The following is a 24246-nucleotide window of genomic DNA, read 5'->3' on the forward strand; positions in this document are numbered from 1 at the left end:
GTAGAAAAATAAATAGCTCTCTATTTTTAATCTTGTTGACCGAACCAGACCAATCTGATCTTGTCTTAGTCTTTGTATCATAGTAGGACTCTTTTTCTTCCCATGATGTAATACTCTGATACCAACTGAGGAGGGCACGACCTCGGACGCGCCACTAATTCGGCCCGATCTTTTACGATGCAACGAACTCCTCCAAGATCCACGATAAAATCTCCCAATTACGCGATGCAATACACGTAACCTGAAGATGGGGTGACGACGACCAGCGGACAATCCCTCGACACATGAGGAACCTCCCGCCGTGGTAGACGTAACCAGCACGCAACCCGTCGGTGACGACGGACCTCGAGCCAAGTGCAACTTTCGAATACAAAATTCACACAATAATAAATATGAACGGCACCCAAAGAGGATCGCTTAATATCGATACATAATTGTTGTCTAAACTCTAGAACATAGTCTAATCCTTACCAAATCACTTGATTGGCTTTATATTGTAGCCGCACACCCTACCTAGCTTGGAAAGCAAGCCCTCACGGTAACACCTAGGCATATCTAAACCGACTTGGTATATCTATCTACTATCCCTATAAAAGCACACAGTGCGGAGATCCAAAACAGCATCCTGTCCATTTATTGATCCCCGTGCGGTCCAGATACATCGCTAAAACGTGTTTGATGTAAAGTAAAATGTCCTTTTAGCAACCTCCCTGCGTCGCACACCTCCACCCACGTTCCCCACCTCTTAAAAAAAAGTCCAATCGCGGTTAAAAAAAGTTCAACCAGATCGCACGATACCCTCCCCTGACCGGCTCACTGCAATTCCCTATCCACCTCCTACCTCACACCTGCACGCTCACCACCCCATTCGCCTCGCCGCTGCCTGTCTGACATGTCGTCCGTCCCCTCTGCCCGTTATCCCCTTCGAATCCAGCGAGAGACATGTGCGATAGGGCCATAGGGATTAGCTAGCTCCTTCCCCAGTTCCCCTACAGACCCGGCGGGGACTGCTCCCATCGCTGGCCCCGCCTTCCTTTCCATTACTCGAACCATGAGCCATTGTCGAGTATGCAGGAGCTGCTGCTGCCGCCGGCGCCGAGGACGCGGGCGTTGCTAGGTTCGTCCCACAACGCGCCGATGCGGGAGCCGCCGCAACTATAGCGCGTCGTTCCTCGGGACGAGATCCCACATCCCCTCCCTTCCACGCCGATGCGGGAGGCTACGATCTGGTTGTCGTGGTCGCGATGGCCTGGACATTGCCGCTGCCACTGCTCCACACCTCGTGCAAACTGCACTACCCCGACGCCGCAGTCACCATCGCCCACCTCCTCGCGCGGACACCATGGCCTGGGCGCGGCAGCTCGACTCCGTGTCACAACGCGTGGGCGGAATTTCAGCAGAGCAACTTTGGCCCGTCCAACTTCCAGGTTTAGTATTCCTATTTTTATTATACTTATTGCTCGAGAATGGATACATATCGTGATAGATCAGGAAGTCTCTTCCAGAACTGTTCATGCAGTCATGGGTGATGCCATGATGGATGTTGCTGCTTGATACCGAACTATGAATAAATCAGCTTGATGCTCTTTTATCTTCATCGTCATGCATCTGCTATCTTCCATCTTGGGGGAATTGGTGAAATAAGGGATGATAATTGATTAGAGGAAGAAGAAAGATAATATATACTTGTAACACCCCCGGTTGTCGGTGTACTAAAGTTTGGGCCCTTTAGTAGCGCATACTTGTGCACGGGCGGTTACAGCCATACTCGCGGCAAGGCCTGGCGGGGGCAACTGGGAGCAAATACAAGGCGACCAAGATGGATCCGAACCAGTAATGAGAGAACAGAAGACAAGCTGAGCCCCCGGCAAGATTCTTGCTGGGATGGTTTGCGAAGCCCCCAGCAAGATTCTTGCCGGGATGGTTTGCGAAGCCCCGGCAAGACCACCACCCTTGAGGTTGAGAACTCTGACACCATCAACAATGTCAAGACCAAGATTCAGGGGCGTCTGCGTGGTGGCATGCAGATCTTTGTGAAGACTAAAAGACGAAGTACCCAGCAAGATTCTTGCCGGGAACGTTTGTGATGCCCCGGCAAGAATCTTGCCGAGGATGTCTGCGAGGCCCGGGCAAGACTCGCACCGGCAAGGATCCCACCGCCCTGCCACCGCTCCAGCGCAGCGACTAGTCTGCCCGCCTGGCCCCGTGAGCCTCGTCATCCTCCATACATGTCGAGATGGGGTGAGGCGGCGACGGACGGGATGGGCTCTGTTTCCGTCCCCAAGAAAGTTAGGGACACGTAAACGGTGCATTAAATGCGTTTGTCCTAAGACGATAGGGATAAGTATGAGCACTATAGCAGCTTTACACCTCCTGTATGCACTGTACGCCACTATGGTAGCCCCTTGGTATAAAAGGAGGCCCAAGGCGATACAGAGAGGGACGTTTGGACTTTCTGGCCCAGTTTGCATGCTTAGCAGCTAGCCAGAGCTCAAGAACTCTCAATACACTGAAGCAGGACTAGGGTTTTACGCTTCTCAGCGGCCCGAACCTGGGTAAAAATCCCTGGTGTTGATCGTTGGATCTGCTCTTTGTGCACGCCTCTTTCCCTGCCAAACCATAGAAGGGATCCACGTGATCCCATATGTGTCGTTTCCCCGACATCTTTGGCGCGCCAGGTAGGGGGAAGAAGGTTGCGCGAACCTGATCTAGCAGTCAACGCGTCAGTCTCTTCAACGTCTTCATCATCATGCTTCCCAAGAGGAAGGGCATCACGGCGATTGGTTCATCTACGGCCGATCTGCCCGTACCAACATGGACGGGCGACGGGATGGACGCGGGTGGAGGACGAGGTGGAGATCATGAGATTCCATGGCATTCTGGCGACCGGAGCCAAGTGAGCGGTATCGTCCGCGGCCGCGACGACAGCCCTGCGCCGCTGGGTCCAAGGACGGAGCAGTGCTGCATACGGGCGACGTAGCGACCTCCAAGGGTGGAAAGGCGAATTCCAAGACACCCCCATCGGCGCATGCGCCGCGGTCTTCCCAGGTCGTGCGCGATGAGCAGCGCCGCGACGTCGGTGACCCCAAGCATCCCCATGGAAAGGGCCCTCAGCATCATTCCTGAGATGCGCAGGGCCAGCATGCATGCCAAGATGCCGTTGGAAACGGCGCACGACCGCAGAACCATGATGGAGCTCCTTCTAACACGGTTAGGAGTCAGAGCACCTCACGTTCTTCGCACCTGTCGATGCCGCCTACACCAGCAGAAGCGTTGGCGCGAGCACAGCTGCTCCTGGATTTTCCTTCTGCTGCGGAGAAGCTCGAAGAATGGAGAGCTGCTATCCAGAGACTTATCAGTTTCGCCAATAAGGACGGGCAGCAGCAGGCAGGGCCTTCGCGGCGGCGGTCCACCAAGCCGGCGCGTGCCGATGGCGGAAAGAACGGAGGTGGTGCGCCATGGTGCACTCTCCTCCACCACGACGACAGCGGTCGCCAGTTCGGCGGGTTGATGCCCGCGATGATGGATCCACGGCGTCGTCCGATCCACGAACTCGCCGCGATCAACGTCAAGTTCTTCGGGAACGAGTCAAAGAAGACGCTCGAACCACCATCGAGCGGCGGCGGGAAGCGCGCCATCAATCTGACAAGCACGCAGGGCCCACTGTAGACGAGCCTGCGCCGGGGGATTCTGGTGACGTACCTTACAAGGTGGGTTGTCCAGCTTTTACCCGTGAGCTGCGGCGAGTCCAGTGGCCCACTTCCTACACGTTCAAGCCAGAGGTCCCGTAGAAATACGACGGCAAGACTCACCCGTCGGAGTTCCTGAGCATCTACACCATCGCGGTGCCGGCTGCCGGGGCTCGAGACGACAAGGTGCTCGCCAACTACTTCTCGTTGGTACTCAAGCCCAACATCAGGTCGTGGTTGATGCACCTGCCAGAAAATTCCATCTCTTCATGGTCAGATATGTGTCACGAGTTTGTTGGCGCCTTTACCGGAGGCCACCAAGCTCGTGGCCAGGCAAGTGATCTACATCTCATCCCCCAGAAAGAAGGTGAAACCTTGCGCAAGTACATACAGAGATTCAGCCCTGTACAGTACAACATCCCAGACGTTCATGCTGCCGCTGTTATCAGCGCGTTTCAACAGAATGTGCACAATCGCAAGATGTGTGAAGAGCTGGCGATGAACAAGGTTAATTAGGGATGTAGCCGAGCTTTATGTTTTAGCCGATAGATGTGCTCGTGCTGAAGAAGGAAGGAGATACCCCGGCGAAGAGGCCGGCGTGGGAACTGACTCAGGAGACGAAGACGCCGCCGCCCCGGCAAAGAAGGGCCGACAGCGTAATAGGAAGCGCAAGGGCAAGACCGTGCTTGCTGTCGAGGAGTCCAGCAGCCCCCACACCGCCAAGAAGGCCAAGGTTGATGACCCTGACAAGGAGGTTGCCAGGTGCGCCGCCTGTCAGGCCTTGGCGGCTGCCGACAAGCCGGAGGGCTCCGACAAGCAGTATTGCAAGATCCATCGCACCAAGGGCCATGATCTTCAGAACTGTCGGCAAGTTGAACAGCTTGTCGAGAGGCAGAAAGCTGAATATGAAAGGCGAGACAAGGAGAAGGGCCAGGATGGTGCTGAGGGGTCCGGCAAGAAACGTGGTGGCCGAGGAGGTCGCCGCGGCAAGTACAAACAACAGGAGAGGCCTGCTCGAGGCCGCGACAAGAAAGCGGGTGATGATGACCACGAAGAGGACGACGAGTCCAGCGAGCATGAGTTTCAAAAAGCTACAGAAGCCATGTGCATTGATGGTGGCGCCTCATTGCATTCTTCTCACCGCCAAAACAGTGGGCGCGCGAGATAAATGCGACAGAGCCATCGGTCGACGCCTAGAAGCCGTTGAGATGGTCCAACACGCCTATCGTTTTTTACGCTAAGGATCACCTTAATCACACAATAGCGGTTGGGGGTTTGCCATTGTTGGTTTCGCCAATGATTCACAACCTCAAGGTGACAAAAATGCTAGTTGACGGTGGGGCCGGTTTGAACTTGATCTCGCCCAATGTGATCAAGAGGTTACTGATTTCTGATGGAGATCTCGAAGAGACGAGCACGTTTCAAGGGATCAAACCAGGAAGAAGCCAGCCGAAGGGTAAGATCACGCTACTAGTTACATTTGGCGAAGAGCTGAACTACAGGACGGAGAAGATCGTTTTTGATGTTGCCAAGATCCTGTTGCCGTATAACGGGATCCTTGGCCGTCCAGTGCTGGCCAAGTTTATGGCAACATCACATTACGCTTACAATATGTTGAAGATGCTCGGCCCGATGAGCATCATCATTGTCAACTCCGACAAGAAGGATGCGCTTATCTGCCCCGACCAACTCTACCGGGAGGCAGTTGTAGCACCTACTGCTAAGGCGCTTGCTCCTGCCACTGGAGCCCCCGGGGGAAGAAGACCGGCAAGGCCTCTTGCGCCCACTTCGGCAAGCGCGCCTCCTCGGAGTGCCGCATTCCGGTCGAGGAAGTGCCAGAGAGCTCCACCGGCAAGAGCAAGAAATCCAAGGCAGCTCCACCAGAAACTAAAAAGGTGCACGTCAAGGAGGACGGCACGGGCGGAACTTTCACTGTAAGTTCCGCCCTCAGCGACAAATAGGAAAGCGCGCTCATTGCCTTCCTGCGGGCGAATGTCAATGCGTTTGCATGGCAAGCATCTGACATCCCCGGTGTTCCCAGGGAGGTGATTGAGCACCATCTTGCTGTCTGTCCTCATGCGCGGTCTGTCAAGCAGAAGGTCAGGAAGCAAGCTTTGGAGCGGCAAGAGTTTATCACTAAAGAGATCAGGAAGTTGGAAGCGGCAGGTTTGGTCAGATGAGTGCTCCATCCAACGTGGTTGGCCAATCCGGTTGTAGTGCGCAAGGTGAATGGAAAATGGAGGCTGTGTATTGATTATACACATATCAATAAAGCCCGGCCAAAGGATCCTTTCCCCTTGCTGCGCATCGACCAGATTGTGGACTCCACTGCTGAATGCGACTTGCTATCGTTTCTTGACGCTTATTCAGGGTACCATCAGATCTTCATGACGAAGGAAGATGAAGAGAAGACAACGTTTATCACCCCATGTGGTACGTATTGTTTTATATGAATGCCTTTCGGGTTGAAAAGCGTTGGTTCAACATTTGCAAGAGCGGTCCAGATCGAATTTGAGCCCCAGCTGCGTAGAAATATGGAAGCTTATATGGATGACATAGTGGTCAAAACCAAGGACAAAGCAACACTCATACAAGATTTAGAAGAAACATTTGCAAATTTGCGCAAGCTCAATCTCAAGCTCAATCCTGAGAAGTGTGTGTTTGGCGTCCCATCCGGCAAGCTTCTCGGATTCTTTCTGTCTCAGCGTGGGATTGAGGAGAACCCCGACAAGGTCAAGGCGATTGAGCAGATTGAAGCACCAAGACGAGTCAAAGATGTGCGTCGACTTGCTGGCTGCGTTGCTGCTCTAAGCAGGTTCATCTTCAAATCTGTTGAGCGCGCCCTGCCCTTTTTTAAGATCTTGAAAAAGGCAGGTCCAATGAAATGGACACCGGAAGCGGAGGCAGCGCTGCAAGATTTGAAGAGGTACCTCTCCTCCACGCCAACACTAGTCGCGCCTAAACCACAAGAGCCGTTGCTACTATATCTAGCGGCAATGAATCAAGTGGTCAGTGTTGCGCTAGTGGCACAGAGAGAAGAGGACGAAGAAGCAGCGGCAGCGGCGAGGCCGTCAAATGACGAGCCGGGACCCTCCCCGGCAGAGTCTGGTGCTGGCAAGGCAGGATCTGCGCAAGCAAATGAAGCGGCACAAAAGAAGAAGATGGTGCAGCACCTAGTTTATTTTGTTAGCTCCCTCTTGCAGGGGGCTAGGTTAAGATACTCTAGTGTGCAAAAGTTACTCTTCGGCCTCCTTATGGCCTCGAGGAAGCTGCGCCGCTATTTCCAGGCACATGAGATCACCGTCGTCACTTGCTTCCCGTTGCAACGGATCTTACATAAACCAGATGCGACTGGAAGGATTATGGAGTGGGCGTTGGAATTGTCGAGCTTTGGTCTCAAGTTTGAAAGCACTTCAACAATCCAGAGCAGAGCCTTGGCAGAGTTCATTGCGGAATGGACTTCAACGCCTGACGAGGAGATTCAAGAGACCACTCTCCCCGGCAAGGAAACGAGACAAGAGTGGGTTATGTATTTTGATGGGGCTTTCTCGCTACAAGGCGTCGGTGCTAGTGTGCTGCTTGTCGCACCCACCGGAGAGCACCTCAAATACGTAGTCTAGATGCACTTTCCCCGGGAGAGATCAAATAACAACACTGTAGAATATGAGGGACTGCTTGCCGGTCTCAGGATCACGACTGACCTTGGAATTAAGAAGCTCATCGTCAGAGGTGATTCACAGCTTGTCGTCAAGCAAGTTAACAAAGATTATTAGAGCCCATCGATGGAAGCTTACGTAGATGAAGTGAGGAAGTTGGAGGAGCGTTTTGATGGTCTGCAAGCAGAGCATGTTCCTCGTGCAGAGAACAGCATTGCCGACGACCTGTCAAAACGTGCCGCCCTCAAGTTACCTGTGGAACCAGGGGCTTTTGTGCTCCAACTGACTCAACCATCCGTTGAACCATCAGCAAGGCAAGATAAGCGAAGGAAGTTGAGCTCTGGCAAGTACTTTCCCACCGAGCTCCCAGGAGCCACCGGCAAGGAGGTTGCCGGGGACGACGCCAAGCTTGCCGGGGGGCGACAGGCTCCGGCAGGGCCTCGAGCCCTTGCTGTAGAGACAACTGTTCCCGCAGCAGAAGACATGCCTTTAGTCCTTGCTGTCGAGCCTCAGGCTCTAGCATGGGCACAATACATCATCCGGTTCCTCCAAACAGGGGAACTCCCCGAGGAACAGGAAGAAGCGAAGAAAGTAGCCCGTCGGTCTAATATGTACCAGTTTGTGGATGATGTCATGTACATAAAAAGACCGAACGGCGTGAAATTGAAGTGCATTCCTCGGGAGGACGAACTGGAGCTGTTGGCAGAGATACATGGAGGCATATGTGGCTCTCACATAGGATCAAGGGCCCTTGCTGGTAAGGCATTCCGGCAAGGTTTCTTTTGGACCACTGCCCTCTAGGATGCAACTGCACTAGTAATCAAGTGTGAAGCGTGTCAGTTCCATTCGAAGAAATTGCATCAGCCAGCCCAAGCTCTTCAGACAATCCCTCTTTCCTGGCCATTTTCAGTCTGGGGGCTCGACATATTGGGCCCTTTTCCTTGTGCTGCCGGGGGCTTTGAATACTTGTACGTCGCAATCGACAAGTTCACAAAGTGGCCGAAAGTGGAAGCAGTGAGAAAGGTGACAGCACAGTCAGCCATCAAGTTCTTCAGAGGACTAGTTTGCCGTTTTGGTGTGCCAAACAGAGTCATCACCGACAACGGCACGCAGTTCACGAGCCGCACCTTCATGCAATATATCCAAGACCTTGGCAGCAAAATCTGTTTTGCTTCTGTTGCTCATCCAAGAAGCAACGACTAGGTGGGAAGGGCAAATGCTGAAGTGTTGCAAGGTCTCAAGACGAGGACCTTTGACAGGCTGCACAAGTGCGGAAGACACTGGGTTGATGAGTTGCCAGCAGTTCTTTGGTCAATCTGGACGACACCAAATCGAGCTACTGGCCAGACGCCTTTCCCCTGGTATACGGGGCGGAAGCAGTTCTCGCCACGAAACTCATACACGGGTCACCTCGAGTGCTCGCTTATGATGAGTTTGAGCAAGAGAAGTTGCAACAAGATGATGCTACGCTCCTTGAGGAAGATCGTCTTCAGGCCGCTGTGCGAGCTGCGCGCTACCAGCAAGCTTGGCGCCGCTACCATAGTCGCAAGGTTGATGCCCGAAGTCTTGAGGAAGGTGACCTTGTTCTTCGGCGCGTCTAGTCGGCCAAGAATTCTAACAAGTTGACGCCAAAGTGGGAAGGCCCTTATCGGGTAATACGAGTCACCAGGCCTGGCGCAGTCCACCTGGAGACTGAAGATGGCATTCCAGTGAGCAACGACAGGATATTGAACATCTTCGCAAGTTTTATCCATAAGGCGCGGTTGCCGGGTCTCCCGACAACCCCCTTTTGTACCAGCCTTGTAGGCAAGGCATATAACCCTATGTACAAAGCCAGGCGCAGACCCTGTGCATAGTTGAATAAGTTTAAGTATTTTAAAGTTCTTGTCGATTTCCATGTTTATATACGCATGCCTGTCCAAGATATTGTACTACACTTGTTTCCAGCAAGTACTAATGAACCGCCAAGGTTCCATGTTCCTATTTTCTCTTCTTTCTTTTTCTCAAAGGCTAGAAGGTTCCCTCGCGTGCAAGTTTGCCGAGGGGGATGATGGTGTGGAGTATGGACACCAACAGGCGATGTTCGAAGTGGCATCTTGCGGGAAAGAGTGCAGCAACGAACGAAAAGCTAAGTTCTGAATCCTTGAGTAAATTTCTTTTAAACGTAAGGTTATTCTCCTTGGGCAATTTTGGTTCTTGTATGGAAAACTTGCACGCGAAGGAACCTTGTCATGATCGTTGCGCCCTTACTCTGTTTCGAGTCCGCTCAACAGTTTAGGTGGCTGCGCTGAGAACGGCAAGGTATCTTGCTGGCAGCAACACCCCTAGCAGGCTGCTAAGGATTTGTTCCTCAAAGCGCTCGCGGCAAGGGTGCGCGCACCGGCAAGTTTTCCCAACAAAGCGTAGGGCGTAGGCCATACAGAGAGAAATCAAACAAGAAAGATAGCATGCATTCATCCAAAACACAGCAAGTTATATTACATCAATAGTCGCCGCAATTCCAACTTAAGATAAATTGTCTTGGGCATGAATTTGTGGCGTCAAGAAGAAGTGAAGCAGCTAGTCCATGCGCTAGCCTTCGACCCTCTTGACTTGGTCCACCTTGTCGACAATGGGCACGATAAGCTCTTCCAGCGCCTTGCGGTCTGCGTCCTCCGGCAAGTGGTCGAGCACGTTGGTGAGGTTGATGTCGGGGTTCCTGTGCACCACTTTGATGAGCACCTTGAGAAGGACGGCCCGATAGAGTTTGCAGGATTCGCTGGCCAATTGGGTTGCCTGGCTGGTGTGGAGCAGCTTCAGGGCATCGAGGAGGGCCTCGAAGAACATGGTCAGCCTAGCGCTCGGAGACACCCTGTCCTCAGAAGAACACCAGAAGTTCGGCAGGCCCATGGTGGACAGTTGTGCTGTGAGCCTTTCCGCGACGTCAACAAGGCACTCAGTCTAGAGTTTCACGCCTTTCTCGTAGTCATTATAGGTGGCAGCGGTGCTCTCAAGTAGCTCCTTCTCGTCCTGGAGGGCCTTGGTCGGAGTTTTCTCGTGAACCTTGCCGCTCTCAAGGGACTCCTTCAGCATGGTCAGCTTCAGCTCCAGATCAGCAATGGAGTCATTGGCAGAGGAGAGTTTTTGGTCTTGTCGGATATGGTAGTTTGCATCTCTGCCAGGTCGTAGAGAGTTTTCTCTCTGTTGCCTTTGAGCGTCGAGAGCTCCTTGCCGTGATCCTCCAGATCCGCCTCCAGCTTCTTCACCTTGCCGGCCAACTCGTTCTTGGCGGCCTCCGCAGCTTCGGCGTCATTGATGGCTCCCTTCAATTTGCCGGTGTGGTCCAAGACCAAAGCTTCAAGTGTTTTCTTGTGTTCCTGCTCCAGCTCTTGGGTCTGCTGCACGACAAGCTTTTCAATTTCTGCATCCTTGCCGCGGAGCTTGGCAGCAAGCGCCTCCTCGTGAGCGGCAAGGTCCTCTTCTTGAGCATCAAGCCCGATACAGCGTTCCGTCAGTCGAGCACCTTTTGCGACACCTGTTGAGCGGTCTCTTCTTGTGCCTTCTCAATGTCTGACTCCTTCAAGAGGAGCTCGTCCCAACTTTGGCTCAGCTGCTCCCGGCCAGTCCCCAGTTCTTGCCAAGCCTCGGCGAACCAGACTTGCATTTGCCGACGCGCTTCTGGAGGTCTGCCTCTGCTGCTTCGACAACTGCTGCCCTGGAGTCCAGCTTCTCCTTTCGGGTGCGGTGAAGCGCCTGGAGCTTATGGAAGTTGTCGCTCATAGCCTGGAGGAGCTGATCTTCTTTGGATCCACTGCTACTGGTGCACGGCTCGTCAACAATCTTGAGCCCGGCGGCAGCAATGACATCTTCATCAAAAGTCTCTCCCTCGGTTGGCGCTCCAGTGCTTGCCGTCCCCGGGATGTTGATGAACAGGTTGTCGCCAACCTTCAGGTATCTGCTTGAGAAGGGGGGACTTCGGATGTTGATGGTTGATCCTCGACAACTGCCTCACCAGCAACTGAGGGCTCCTGGACCGGTGCAGCGCCGGGCACTCCTGCGGCAGGAATGTCGTCTGTACGGTCACCGGTCTCCTTGCCGCCCCCTAGCGGACCCCTTGGCGGCTTCTTCATGCACGTCCTTGGCAGCCTCGTCGGCAGTGATTCTGGCAGCTTCGGCGGCAGCATCCTTGGCGGTCTCCTCGATGGTGACGTCAACATCCATTTGATCCGTCAAGGAGAGATCTGAAAGCCAAGGAGGGCAAACGAGATGAAGCCAAGGTTAAAGTTCAATACAAGAAGGAAGGAGAGAAAGATCATGCAGGAGGAATGACAAGTGCCCGGAAGCGAGTGACCTACCTGTGACGAGCGGTTGGGAGGTGGTCCCTTCCCCGGCAACATTTGTCGCCGGTGTAGGACTGTCGGCGCCTGTGCTTGTCGGCTCTTCCTCCATGCGTGTGGGCTCGCCAGTGGAAGCCCTTGTCGGGGATCCATCCCTGGGTGGTGTGGTTGACGGAGACAACGCGTCGGGGCGGCCCTCAGCGGCTCTCCTTGTTTCTATTCTTCTCCTGCAAACCCGGCAATATCAGCAGCAAAGATATACACCCTGACACCCGCCAGCAGGAAATGAGTAGTGGACTCATGCTGGGGGCTGCGTCGTGGGCTGGGCTCCGGGCTGATGGTGATAGTCTCCGTTGCACCTGCGGTGCTTGCCGGGGGCTCATCGCTCGTTGAAGTCTTAACCTTCTTCGCCATCCTTTGCACTAGCATTTCTGTGTCTCTGCGGGGACATGCCAAAGCAAGAACAGATAAGATAAGTAAAACCAGAGATCAGGAAGAAAAGGAGGCGGCATGGCACTTACTCTTCTCCTTCCGGGCTCTCATCTCTCTCCGAGCTAAAAGTGGAGAGGTCAAAGTTGACCTCCGCTATAGCATCCGTACGAGGGGATGGAGAAGGGGACCTGGGCCGCTTGGCTGTGGCAGGAGCGGCAGGCTGATGTGGGCCTGCTCCAATTGCCGGCACCACCGCGTGAGCTACCCCCGCTGCTTTCTTTGCTGCCACGGTCGCGCGCCTCGTCTGGCACACATGTTGCTGCTGAGCTTCTTGCCGCTCCACAGCCTTGCTGGCCGCCCCCTTGTTGGAGGCCTCTTTGTGCGAGGAAGCTCGCTGGACTGGCTCACCGGAGATGGCTCACCGAAGGACGCGCTTCTTCTTCTCTGGAGCCGGGGGCTCCTCATACAGCTGCTCCTCAGCTGTATCTTCGGCAGAAGGGCCCCCGGCAACTGCGCCACTACGCTCTCCGGCAGACTCCCCCTGCTCGGCAAGGTTTTCTTCTTCATTGGCTTCGTCTTGCACGAAGCCAATGCTGCCGGCCTCCGCGGCAAGGGTCGCCTCTTCCGCCCTGCTAGCAATATATGCCACTTCTTCATCGGTGGTGGCGCGGATGAGGTTCGTCTCTTCCCGGATGGCCCTCTCCGATAAGTTGTGGAAGAAATCATGTGCCTGCTCCGCGGATGGCTCAGCCTAGGTCTGGTCAAGGCCATGGGCATTGAACACCGACATCATGGTGATGATCGAGTTCAGGTGGTGTTGTTGCACAGTGGGATTACGCGTGCCGGCAGCCTGAGCGACGTGACGGTCTTGACATCTTGTGGCAGAGCTGTGTGTTGCATGACCGTCAAGTTATTGTTCAAGACGGGGCGCAGCCTCATGATATCCGTTGTGTTTCGATAGTCCCAAGCTGGTCTCCCCTTGTTTTGCAGAGGGGCGGTGTGGCGGCGGAGGAAGTCAGTGCCGACCATCTCGATTGTGAGCCATACAGCTCTGAGGCATTTGATCCTGTCGATTGCGATTGTAAGCTCCCCGTCTCGAGGGTCGAGGGCGCTCCAACCATTGCCGCTGGTCAGTCTCGTTTGCTGGGGCATACCGAATGGCTGCGGATCTTCCTCCGTAATCCAGCACCACCTGCCCCGCCATTCATCCCACTTCTCGCGGTAGACCCCGTCTCGGTACGTCTCCTTGTTCCATGCCCTTGGTATCCAGGCGACGCTGCCAGAAAGGGCATCTCCTGCCTGGATTCGGGGGATGAAGTAATGGCGGAAGAGGGTTGTGTTGGGGACCACTCCGGCAAAATTCTCGCAGAGGTGGGTGAAGATGGACATACATGCCACAACATTCGGCGTAAAATCCAAAAGGTGGAAGCCAAATGTGTACATGATGTCGACAAAGAAATCAGAGAACGGGGGGCATGATTTCTACTACACAACTTTATTCTTGTAGACTCGTGTTGGGCCCCCAAGCGCAGAGTTTTGTAGGACAGTAGCAATTTTCCCTCAAGTGGATGACCTAAGGTTTATCAATTCATGGGATGCATAGGATGAAGATGGTCTCTCCCAAACAACCCTGCAACCAAATAATAAAAAGTCTCTTGTGTCCCCAACACACCAAATACAATGGTAATTTGTATAGGTGCACTAGTTCGGCGAAGAGATGGTGATACAAGTGTAATATGGATGGTAGAAATATATTTTTATAATCTGAATAAATAAAAACAGCAAGGTAGCAAATAGTAAACGGGCACAAAAACGGTATTGCAATGCTTGAAAATGAGGCCTAGGGTCCGTACTTTCACTAGTGCAATCTCTCAACAATGCTAATATAATTGGATCATATAACCGTCCCTCAACGTGCAATGAAGAATCACTCCAAAGTTCCTATCTAGCAGAGAACATACGAAGAAATGGTTTGTAGGGTACGAAACCACCTCGAAGCTATTCTTTCCGATCGATCTATCTAAGAGTTCATACTAAAATAACACGAAATAAATTTAGATTCATAATACTCAATCCAACACAAAGAACCTCAAAGAGCGCCCCAAGATTTCTACCGGAGAAACAAAAGACGAGAACGTGCATCAACCCCTAGGCATAGATTACCCCAATGTCACTGTCGGTGTCAAAACCGGCGGATCTCGGGTAGGGGGTCCCGAACTGTGCGTCTAAGGATCAAAGGTAATAGGAGGCAGGGGACACGATGTTTACCCAGGTTCGCGCCCTCTTAATGGAGGTAATACCCTACTTCCTGCTTGATTGACTTTGATGAGTATAGGGGTTACAAAAGTTGATCTACCTCGAGATCGTAATGGCTAAACCCTAGATGTCTAGCACGTATGATTATGATTGCCTCTACGGACTAAACCCCTCCGGTTTATATAGCACCGGAGGGGGCTAGGGTTGTACTGTGACGCCCGGATAATTAAGCTACAGTAACCCTCTACTAATGATGCCACATCACCTCGGTTATTGTTGATAATTTTGCGTTAGTTCAAAACAATTTAAATTCAAATTTGAATTAAACTCAAACAACAAAAGTTCTCAAACAATAAAACTAAAGTGTTCACACTATTCTATAAATTCCCCTGATCATTGCCATGATGGTACCAACTTCATTTGACTCACAGATAAATCCCTAGGAAATTAATAAGTGGTCCAACAGCAAATAAATTAGCCATTTCAAAATAAATGAATTTTTATGTATTTACAAACCACTTGAAATCGTGTATGATAGCTCAAAACATTGCCTACTATTTATGTGACAAGTTTTGCATTCAACAAAACTTATTTGGATTAAATTAAAATACAAAACGGTGGAGAAAATACAAAACAGAAAATTAGAAGAAGGAACATGGGCTAAGGGCACACTGTGCACTAGAGGCCCAGTGCTATAGTGCATGGCCCAACCCACCACAGGCCTTTCCTCTTCTCCTGTACAGAGGAGAAGGCAGAGGCCATGGCGTGGCGGCCATCCCACGGCGCCATGGCCGGATGGCCACCACGTCGACTCCCCTCGGCCTATAAGAGCGTCCCCTGGAAACCCTAGCCAGCTCTCGACCGATCCCCTCACTTTCCCCATCGAATCGCCTCCTCCTCGGCTCGGAATCGAGCCCGAAACCTCGCATGGTGACTGTACACCTCGTCGCCGTTGCCGCGGACAACGTGCTCTCCGGCGCGTGTGGATCCGTCCAGGAGGATCGCCACCCTCGACTTCGTCTTCCCCGAGCAACAACTGGAGCTGGGACGTCCCGTACATTCGCCATCGACATCGTCATCTCCGCGTACATCGTCGCCGTCCGCCGTCGTTTGCCGCTACTCCGGTCCGTCCCCGGCCACCCCGACCACGTCCCCGAGCTCACTGTGAGCTCCTCTGGCTGCTCCCCCTACTCGCCTCCTCGGTCCGTCGCCGTTTAGCCGCCCCGCACTTCGGCCGCCATGGATGGAGCTTGCGCCCCGCCACGCCCCTGGCCGCGACCAGCTGCGCGTCAGCCGTCCCCTAGCCGCATCCGGCCGCGCGTGCGTGCGCCCGCTGCGCCCTGGACGTGCGCCTGCGCCGCCCACTGCTCCCGCGCTCGCCCTGCTGCTGCTTCTCCTTGCAGTGCTGCTGCTGCACTGCTGTTGCTGCTCGGCTACTGCCGCTGCTGCTTCCGGCTGTGCTGCCCTGCTACTCCAACTCAATGCGCTGCTGCTACTTACTGCTGCTTAGCTGCTGCTACTTACTGTTCGCTGATGCTGCTCTACTCCGACCACTACTACGGCTGGGCATGGCCATGGCCATGAGCTAGGTGTGCCATGTAGTGTGTGTCTGCCGTGTAGTGTGTGTGGCCGGCTGTGTCACATCCATGAGTGGCCGGCCCTATTTAGTTAAGTTATTAGGTTAGTTTATTTGTTTAATTAGTCACAAGTTGGTATCAGAGCCGACTGGCTGTAGGAATCCCCCTTTCCAACTCCTTGGCCGAAGTCGAGTCTAGTCATTGAAAAACTTTTACTAACATGGCTATGTGGCTTACGGGCCCACGTCGCCATTGGGTGGTATTAGGATCTTTTACTCCTTGTCTATACTCTGGGACTCTGATCTCTTTTCTATTCGGGTTAAATGAATTTTGCTAATTCTAACATTAGGATCTCGTTATCACTTTCACCCGGAGAGCCCCTTATTACTGATGATCGTCTGCTGCACGTGAGGACCCTGAAGACACTCTCCGCTGTTAACCCAAGAACTTGTGTTCATCGCTTTTGCAATTCCCTTCCATCGATAAACTCCTATGGATAACCACGTATACTCGCCATTCATACAATGTTTCCCAGTTGATCTTGTTGTTACAAGATACCCCGAAATTCTCTCTGTTCTTCCGAGAATCCTTTGAGCTTACTGCCTTGCTGTTCTTTGTCACCTGAATACCCCTACGGATAATTCTCGCACTTACCGAGTATCCGCTCACCCCCAGTTGATTCAAGTATTTCACAAAAGTGTTCAAAATACCATTCGATCTTCCGAAAATCCTCAGGAGCCTTTTTGCTCTTGAAATTCTTGCTTACTTGCATTATGATTAATCTTAAGTCTTGTAATGTTATTGGCATCTCTTGTCATTATCATTTTGAGTCCGTTGATTCAATTTGTTGCGAATGCTCGCAATCCTCAATCAGAGCCTAGAATTCATCCTTTCGGCTCGGACGTCCTTTGAAACGTGAACTGGTTATCGACCAATCAAATTGCCGTCAATTGTACCCCTAAGTCTATTCAACTTATCCATTCTTAATCAGACCATTGGCTTCTGATCCCTTGATTTGGAAATGATAATTCCTTTGCATTTGAGCTTTGAATTACTCAGTTGTTTTTATAGTCCGATGCCCTTTCGTTCCTTCTTCCTCTGATAGAGTACCGATACTCGCATCAGCTCCGTTGTAGACCACAAGACCCCTTGTTGGGTTATTATCCGACAGTGTCCTTCATATTCAATAACCTTGTGATCATTTCCATGGATATATAATGCCTTTGGTAATTTGTATCCTCTACTTGATAACCATACTCTACTTTTGAGCTGGTGATTTTACTCTTGAAGTTTGAGGTATATGTTTCTAAGATGCCCCGATGGATTGAACCTATACCTTCCCTAAAAACCGTATGAACCCGAAGGTTTTCACAAGTCATATCCTTCTGGTATTTTACCAGTTAATTTTCTACCATACAACTTCATCGAATGCGAGAAGTGAATGAAAGGTTATGCATTGGAGAAGTGGGAGTCGACCTTGAACTTTGTGTTCATGCCCATGGACACGATGTAGATCTTATCATTAAAGCTTCTCTTAAATTAATTATTCCCTGGGTATAAGTTCATCTTATATCTGGGATCTGGCCTTTTTCAATCGTGGTTCTGACCATGTTCTCCTTTAAATACCATTTCTCGTGCAAGTTTAAGCACTTGTCCTCTGCAGAGCAATACCCCCGTCCAACCTCTACTTTGGTCTGTCGTCGAGTATTACCCCCTGGTATCTCGAGAATGCCAAGGAACTACTTAACTTCTTATGAGTTCTTCATCAACTAATATTCTTGCCAATTCCATTTTTCCAACGGGTTCTGAGTTGTTAGAACCCCTCAAGGACACCGATAAGTGAATCAATTCCGCACTCCGATTCAATAACTCTAAGTAATTTTTGTTGCTTACGAGTTTAATAATCCTTCAAGTCATTCCTAGCCTGCTCGGCTATGTCATTATCGTGCCGATTTTAACTGTGCTACCTGGACCTTCCCAGCGCACAAATTTCGAAAGTGAGCTAATCTTGTGTCGATCTTCCTCGTCATATCACTTCTCCTTGAATAGCAAACTTGATTTCGAGTTTGTGTCCTACCCGTGGTTCCAAAAACTTTTCGCTTTCATCATTCCTTTGACTTGATGTCATCGTCGATCAATTACATCTTCTTGAAAACCTCTCAACAAATTTGTCGTGATCATTGTCAACAATTTGACTTCTTCCAAGTTGTGTGTCGAAATTCAGGATGAGAAATACCATCCTTGCCCCTCGATGAATTGGTGTTATCATCGACCACCTTATTGCCTTCCGTTCAACACAAACTTGTTCGTGTTTTGTGTATACCTTGAGATCCTTGCTATCCAGCATTTGTTCTCCTTTACCTTGGAGTATTACCATCTTTTTATGTCAAGAATGTCGTGGGAATTTCACCACCTCTTAAGAATTCTTGATATAGTAATACTTCTCGCCATCTCCGTTCATATTTTGGTCCCCGTGTTGTTTCTAACCGGGATACCAGCCATTTAACTATGATGTGCGACTTCAAAACTTCTAGCAACCCTATTGCTTTGAAGTTAATGGTCGATAAGTTTCATTCTAAGTCTATTGCTTATTGAATCATCATTCAAACATTGATCGTGCTACCTAGTCCAGATTTCCGGGTGCACCCTTCTATCATTGATAAATTGTGTATGTTTTCCTCGAGCATACATCATTATATCATTGATCTGACTAATGTTATCTCCTTGTTCACATAATTGTGGAAATCCATCTTTTTGGAAACCTCAATGAATTGTCACTGAGTCAATCAGCCACCTCCTCACCTCCTTGATTTAATGCCGAACTCTTGTTTCAGAACTCGCTTCCATAGTTCAATTCTCGAGAATATTACAATGCCATCTCGACAATTTGTGTTGCACCTTTCTTCTCAGGCATCCTGAGTCTGAGTTATCCTGACACCAACCAGATCTGAATCTCGGTCAGATATGATGGTTGGAACATATTTTCAAGAGTTATAACATTGGTTGTTATATGACCCGGTAAGGTGGTGTCATGCCTAGTACACCTGGCCGGAGGACCCTATTGTTATAGTTCCCTTCTTAACAAGGTTAGTGATTCTTCCATGAGGAAATCGTAAGACTTATTCTATAAGTTGTTCCTGATGGATCCTTTGTATATCCAAGTCCAACCTTTGCTTGAAGACCATGTCAATGCTATCTCGAAGCACGTCTGTGGTACTCCAATTTTCAATAAGAACGTTTGAAGCCCAATGCTAAATGTTTCCTGCTCAATTATCCAAACACCGCTGTATGGGTAATGTCATGAAATTTCTCTCCCCTTACCTAAAAGGGTTTTCTACTTCTATCTTGTCATGGATATCATGATCTGTTTGTCCTTGGGGAAGGATATACCCTTGAATTATGTGTTTAAACACATTTTACTTTCCATTGTTCTGTTTAATTTGATAATCATATTATCCTTTCCATTGTTTGGTTTACCCTTTCTTGAGGTCTATATGATCTAAGCAGTACTATTCTCCTGCTTATGTAAACACCTCGGTGTAAAATTCTGTCAGTAAGACCCTGTTACTTTTGTTGATGACATTCCGGTAACCACCGATGGACGAGAACTTTGCCTACTGGCCCGCCTCGTTTCAACGAGCAGGAAAATGGTTCTCTTCGTCCCTCGCCCTTGGTACCGATGTTGTTGCCGACATAACTAACAGTCTATTCTCTGACATGCCTTGCTATCATGATCGTGCATGATGAAAGCGCCCTCCCTACTTTGTAACCCATATGGTGGGCCCATAACCCACAGTTCCACAGGATCGAAACCTGACTCTCCTGTACACCCCCTGTTTCCAAGGTTGTTCCTCGCGCTTGACTTCGTATGTAATTCATGGACCACCTGCCTAGTGATCTAATCTGGTATCAGACGCAATACTTATTCCCATTGCTCTGAACCCCTTTCACACTTCGTTTCAGGCAATGAACGATTGCCTATGCGCTTGAAACTTCTATTTTGCACCTTACTTTGCTCTCGATATTTTTTTAAGATTAGATTCGAGAGTTACTTTCTGCCACCTTCCCTGATGTTATCTACTAGATAAGCAAACATTGTAGCGGTCCGTTCTCCCCGAATACTCCCCCTTTATCCTTTCGTAAGTACGATGGAGTTCCCGAAGAAAAGGACGACTTCATCATGATGACTGAAGCATAGGAATGAAGACATCAACGTAATGGATCGACCACTTCGAGAAGAGCAACCAAGACCAAGAAGAATCGTTAGAATTTCGTAACCTATTCTTCCCCCTTTCTCCCCTCTTAAATCTCGGGACGAGATTTCTTGTAGTGGAGGAGAATTGTGACGCCCGGATAATTAAGCTACAGTAACCCTCTACTAATGATGCCACATCACCTCGGTTATTGTTGATAATTTTGCGTTAGTTCAAAACAATTTAAATTCAAATTTGAATTAAACTCAAACAACAAAAGTTCTCAAACAATAAAACTAAAGTGTTCACACTATTCTATAAATTCCCCTGATCATTGCCATGATGGTACCAACTTCATTTGACTCACAGATAAATCCCTAGGAAATTAATAAGTGGTCCAACAGCAAATAAATTAGCCATTTCAAAATAAATGAATTTTTATGTATTTACAAACCACTTGAAATCGTGTATGATAGCTCAAAACATTGCCTACTATTTATGTGACAAGTTTTGCATTCAACAAAACTTATTTGGATTAAATTAAAATACAAAACGGTGGAGAAAATACAAAACAGAAAATTAGAAGAAGGAACATGGGCTAAGGGCACACTGTGCACTAGAGGCCCAGTGCTACAGTGCATGGCCCAACCCACCACAGGCCTTTCCTCTTCTCCTGTACAGTGGAGAAGGCAGAGGCCATGGCGTGGCGGCCATCCCACGGCGCCATGGCCGGATGGCCACCACGTCGACTCCCCTCGGCCTATAAGAGCGTCCCCTGGAAACCCTAGCCAGCTCTCGACCGACCCCCTCACTTTCCCCATCGAATCGCCTCCTCCTCGGCTCGGAATCGAGCCCGAAACCTCGCATGGTGACTGTACACCTCGTCGCCGTTGCCGCGGACAACGTGCTCTCCGGCGCGTGTGGATCCGTCCAGGAGGATCGCCACCCTCGACTTCGTCTTCCCCGAGCAACAACTGGAGCTGGGACGTCCCGTACATTCGCCATCGACATCGGCATCTCCGCGTACATCGTCGCCGTCTGCCGTCGTTTGCCGCTACTCCGGTCCGTCCCCGGCCACCCCGACCACGTCCCCGAGCTCACTGTGAGCTCCTCTGGCTGCTCCCCCTACTCGCCCCCTCGATCCGTCGCCGTTTAGCCGCCCCGCACTTCGGCCGCCATGGATGGAGCTTGCGCCCCGCCACGCCCCTGGCCGCGACCAGCTGCGCGTCAGCCGTCCCCTAGCCGCGTCCGGCCGCGCGTGCGTGCGCCCGCTGCGCCCTGGACGTGCGCCTGCGCCGCCCACTGCTCCCGCGCTCGCCCTGCTGCTGCTTCTCCTTGCAGTGCTGCTGCTGCGCTGCTGTTGCTGCTCGGCTACTGCCGCTGCTGCTTCCGGCTGTGCTGCCCTGCTACTCCAACTCAATGCGCTGCTGCTACTTACTGTTCGCTGATGCTGCTCTACTCCGTCCACTACTACGGCTGAGCATGGCCATGGCCATGAGCTAGGTGTGCCGTGTAGTGTGTGTGTGCCGTGTAGTGTGTGTGTGGCCGGCTGTGTCACAGCCATGAGTGGCCGACCCTATTTAGTTAAGTTATTAGGTTAGTTTATTTGTTTAATTAGTCAAATGTGTAGATGACATGTGGACCCCATTTAATTAAGCTAGGTTTTTATTTAATTGATTACGTATAGTCTATGCCATGTGGGCCACACCTTCCCTTTAGACCAGTCAATTTGACTTGGTCAATTCTGATTAAATTAAATATAAAATTTCAGGAAATCAATAAACTTTGAAAATTAATATAAAATAATCCGTAACTCGGATGAAAAAGTTTTGAACATGAAAGTTGGTCAGAGCGGCGAGACGAATACGGATACACTCTCCGTTCGTCTGCCACACGTCCCTAGCATAGCGAACATGCAACCGTCTCCCTCCGGTCTGTTTGCTTGAATAAGCCAAACACCGGGAATACTTTCCCGGATGTTTTTCCCCCTTCGCCAGTATCGCCTAGTACTGCGTTAGGTCACACCTAGCACCGCACATTGCCTTATCATATTTTGTGATGCTATGATTGCTTTATATTTATTGTTTCTTCCCCCCTCTTCTTCTCCGGTAGACCCCGAGATCGGCGCTGATGCCACCGAGTACAACTACGTCACCGACGACCCTTCTCCCTATACAACAGAGCTTCCAGGCAAGCCCCCCCTTGATCACCAGATATCGCCTATTCTTCTCTATACAGCTTGCATTAGAGTAGTGTAGCATGTTACTGTTTTCGGTTAATCCTATTCTGCTGCATAGCCTGTCATTGTTGCTACAGTTGTTACCCTTACCTGCTATCCTACTACTTAGTATAGGATGCTAGTGTTCCATCAGTGGCCCTACACTCTTGTCCGTCTGCCATGCTATACTACTGGGCCGTGATCACTTCGGGAGGTGATCACGGGTATATACTATATACTTTATATACATGACACATGTGGTGACTAAAGTCGGGTCAGCTCGTTGAGTACCCGCAAGTGATTCTGATGAGGGGGCTGAAAGGTCAGGTGGCTCCATCCTGGTAGAGGTGGGCCTGGGTTCCTGACGGCCCCCGACTGTTACTTTGTGGTGAAGCGACAGGGCAGGTTGAGACCACCTAGGAGAGAGGTGGGCCTGACCCTGGTCGGCGTTCGCGGATACTTAACCCGCTTAACGAGATCTTGGTATTTGATCTGAGTCTGGCCATTTGGTCTATACGCACTAACCAACTACGCGGGAACAGTTATGGGCACTCGGCGTCGTGGTATCAGCCGAAGCTCTTTTTGACGTCAGCGACTGAGTGGCGCGCGCCGCATTGGACCGTAAGCTCGCGCTTGTATTAAGGGGGCTAGGTCCGCTTCCGGCCGCGTACACAATGTGCAGGTGTGCAATGGGCGATGGGCCCAGACCCCTGCGCGCATAGGATTTAGACCGGCGTGCTGACCTCTCTGTTGAGCCTAGGTGGGGATGCGACGTGTTGATCTTCCACGGCCGGGCATGACCCAGAAAAGTGTGTCCGGCCAAATGGGATCGAGCGTGTTGGGTTATGTGGTGCACCCCTGCAGGGAAGTTTATCTATTCAAATAGCTGTGTCCCTCTGTAAAAGGACGACCGGGAGTTGTACCTTGACCTTATGACAACTAGAACTGGATACTTAATAAAACACACCCTTCCAAGTGCCAGATACAACCCGGTGATCGCTCTCTAACAGGGCGACGAGGAGGGGATCGCCGGGTAGGATTATGCTATGCGATGCTACTTGGTGAACTTACCATCTACTCTCTTCTACATGCTGCAAGATGGAGGTGGCCAGAAGCATAGTCTTCGACAGGATTAGCTATCCCCCTCTTATTCTGGCATTCTGCAGTTCAGTCCACCGACATGGCCCTTTACACATATACCCATGCATATGTAGTGTAGCTCCTTGCTTGCGAGTACTTTGGATGAGTACTCACGGTTGCTTTTCTCCCTCTTTTCCCCTTTCTATACCTGGTTGTCGCAACCAGATGCTGGAGTCCAGGAGCTAGAGATCCCGAGGATGATTCTACGTGGAGTTCGGCTTCGAGGAGTAGTTAGGAGGTCCCAGGCAGGAGGCCTTGCCTTTTTCGATCGTTGCTACTTTTGTGCTAGCCTTTTTAAGGCAATCTTGTTTAACTTATGTCTGTACTCAGATATTATTGCTTCCGCTGACTCTTGTGTTTTCGAGCTTATGTATTCGAGCCTTCGAGGCCCCTGGCTTGTAATATAAAGCTTGTTTTATTTTAATTTGTGTCTAGAGTTGTGTTGTGATATCTTCCCGTGAGTCCTCGATCTTGATCGTACACATTTGCGTGTATGATTAGTGTACGGTCAAATCGGGGGCGTCACATGTACAGAGTCGGTTTACAGAGAGAGAGGAATCTTCATATCCGAACACCAAGCTTGCCTTCCACGCAAAGGAGAGTCCTATCCGGACACAGGGAAAGCCTTCTGTCTTGTATCTTCATGGCCCATCAGTCTGGCCCACGTTACATAGCCCGGATGCCCGGGGACCCCCTAATCCAGGACTCCCTCAGTAGCCCTTGAACCAGGCTTCAATGACGATAAGTCCGGCGCGCAGATTGTCTTCGG

At 50.9% G+C, this 24246-nt stretch overlaps 1 long non-coding RNA gene across 1 annotated transcript; it reads left to right on the forward strand.

Annotated features, from left to right (window-relative positions):
• Positions 1-825: 825 nt before the first annotated feature.
• On the forward strand, positions 826-23901 carry LOC141041664 (uncharacterized). The gene is made up of 2 exons (XR_012202597.1): positions 826-1427; positions 23643-23901. It is a non-coding gene; the product is annotated as an uncharacterized lncRNA (long non-coding RNA).
• The last annotated feature ends 345 nt before the right edge of the window (positions 23902-24246 follow it).

This window comes from Aegilops tauschii, chromosome 2, assembly GCF_002575655.3.
Source record: "Aegilops tauschii subsp. strangulata cultivar AL8/78 chromosome 2, Aet v6.0, whole genome shotgun sequence".
NCBI lineage: Eukaryota > Viridiplantae > Streptophyta > Magnoliopsida > Poales > Poaceae > Aegilops > Aegilops tauschii.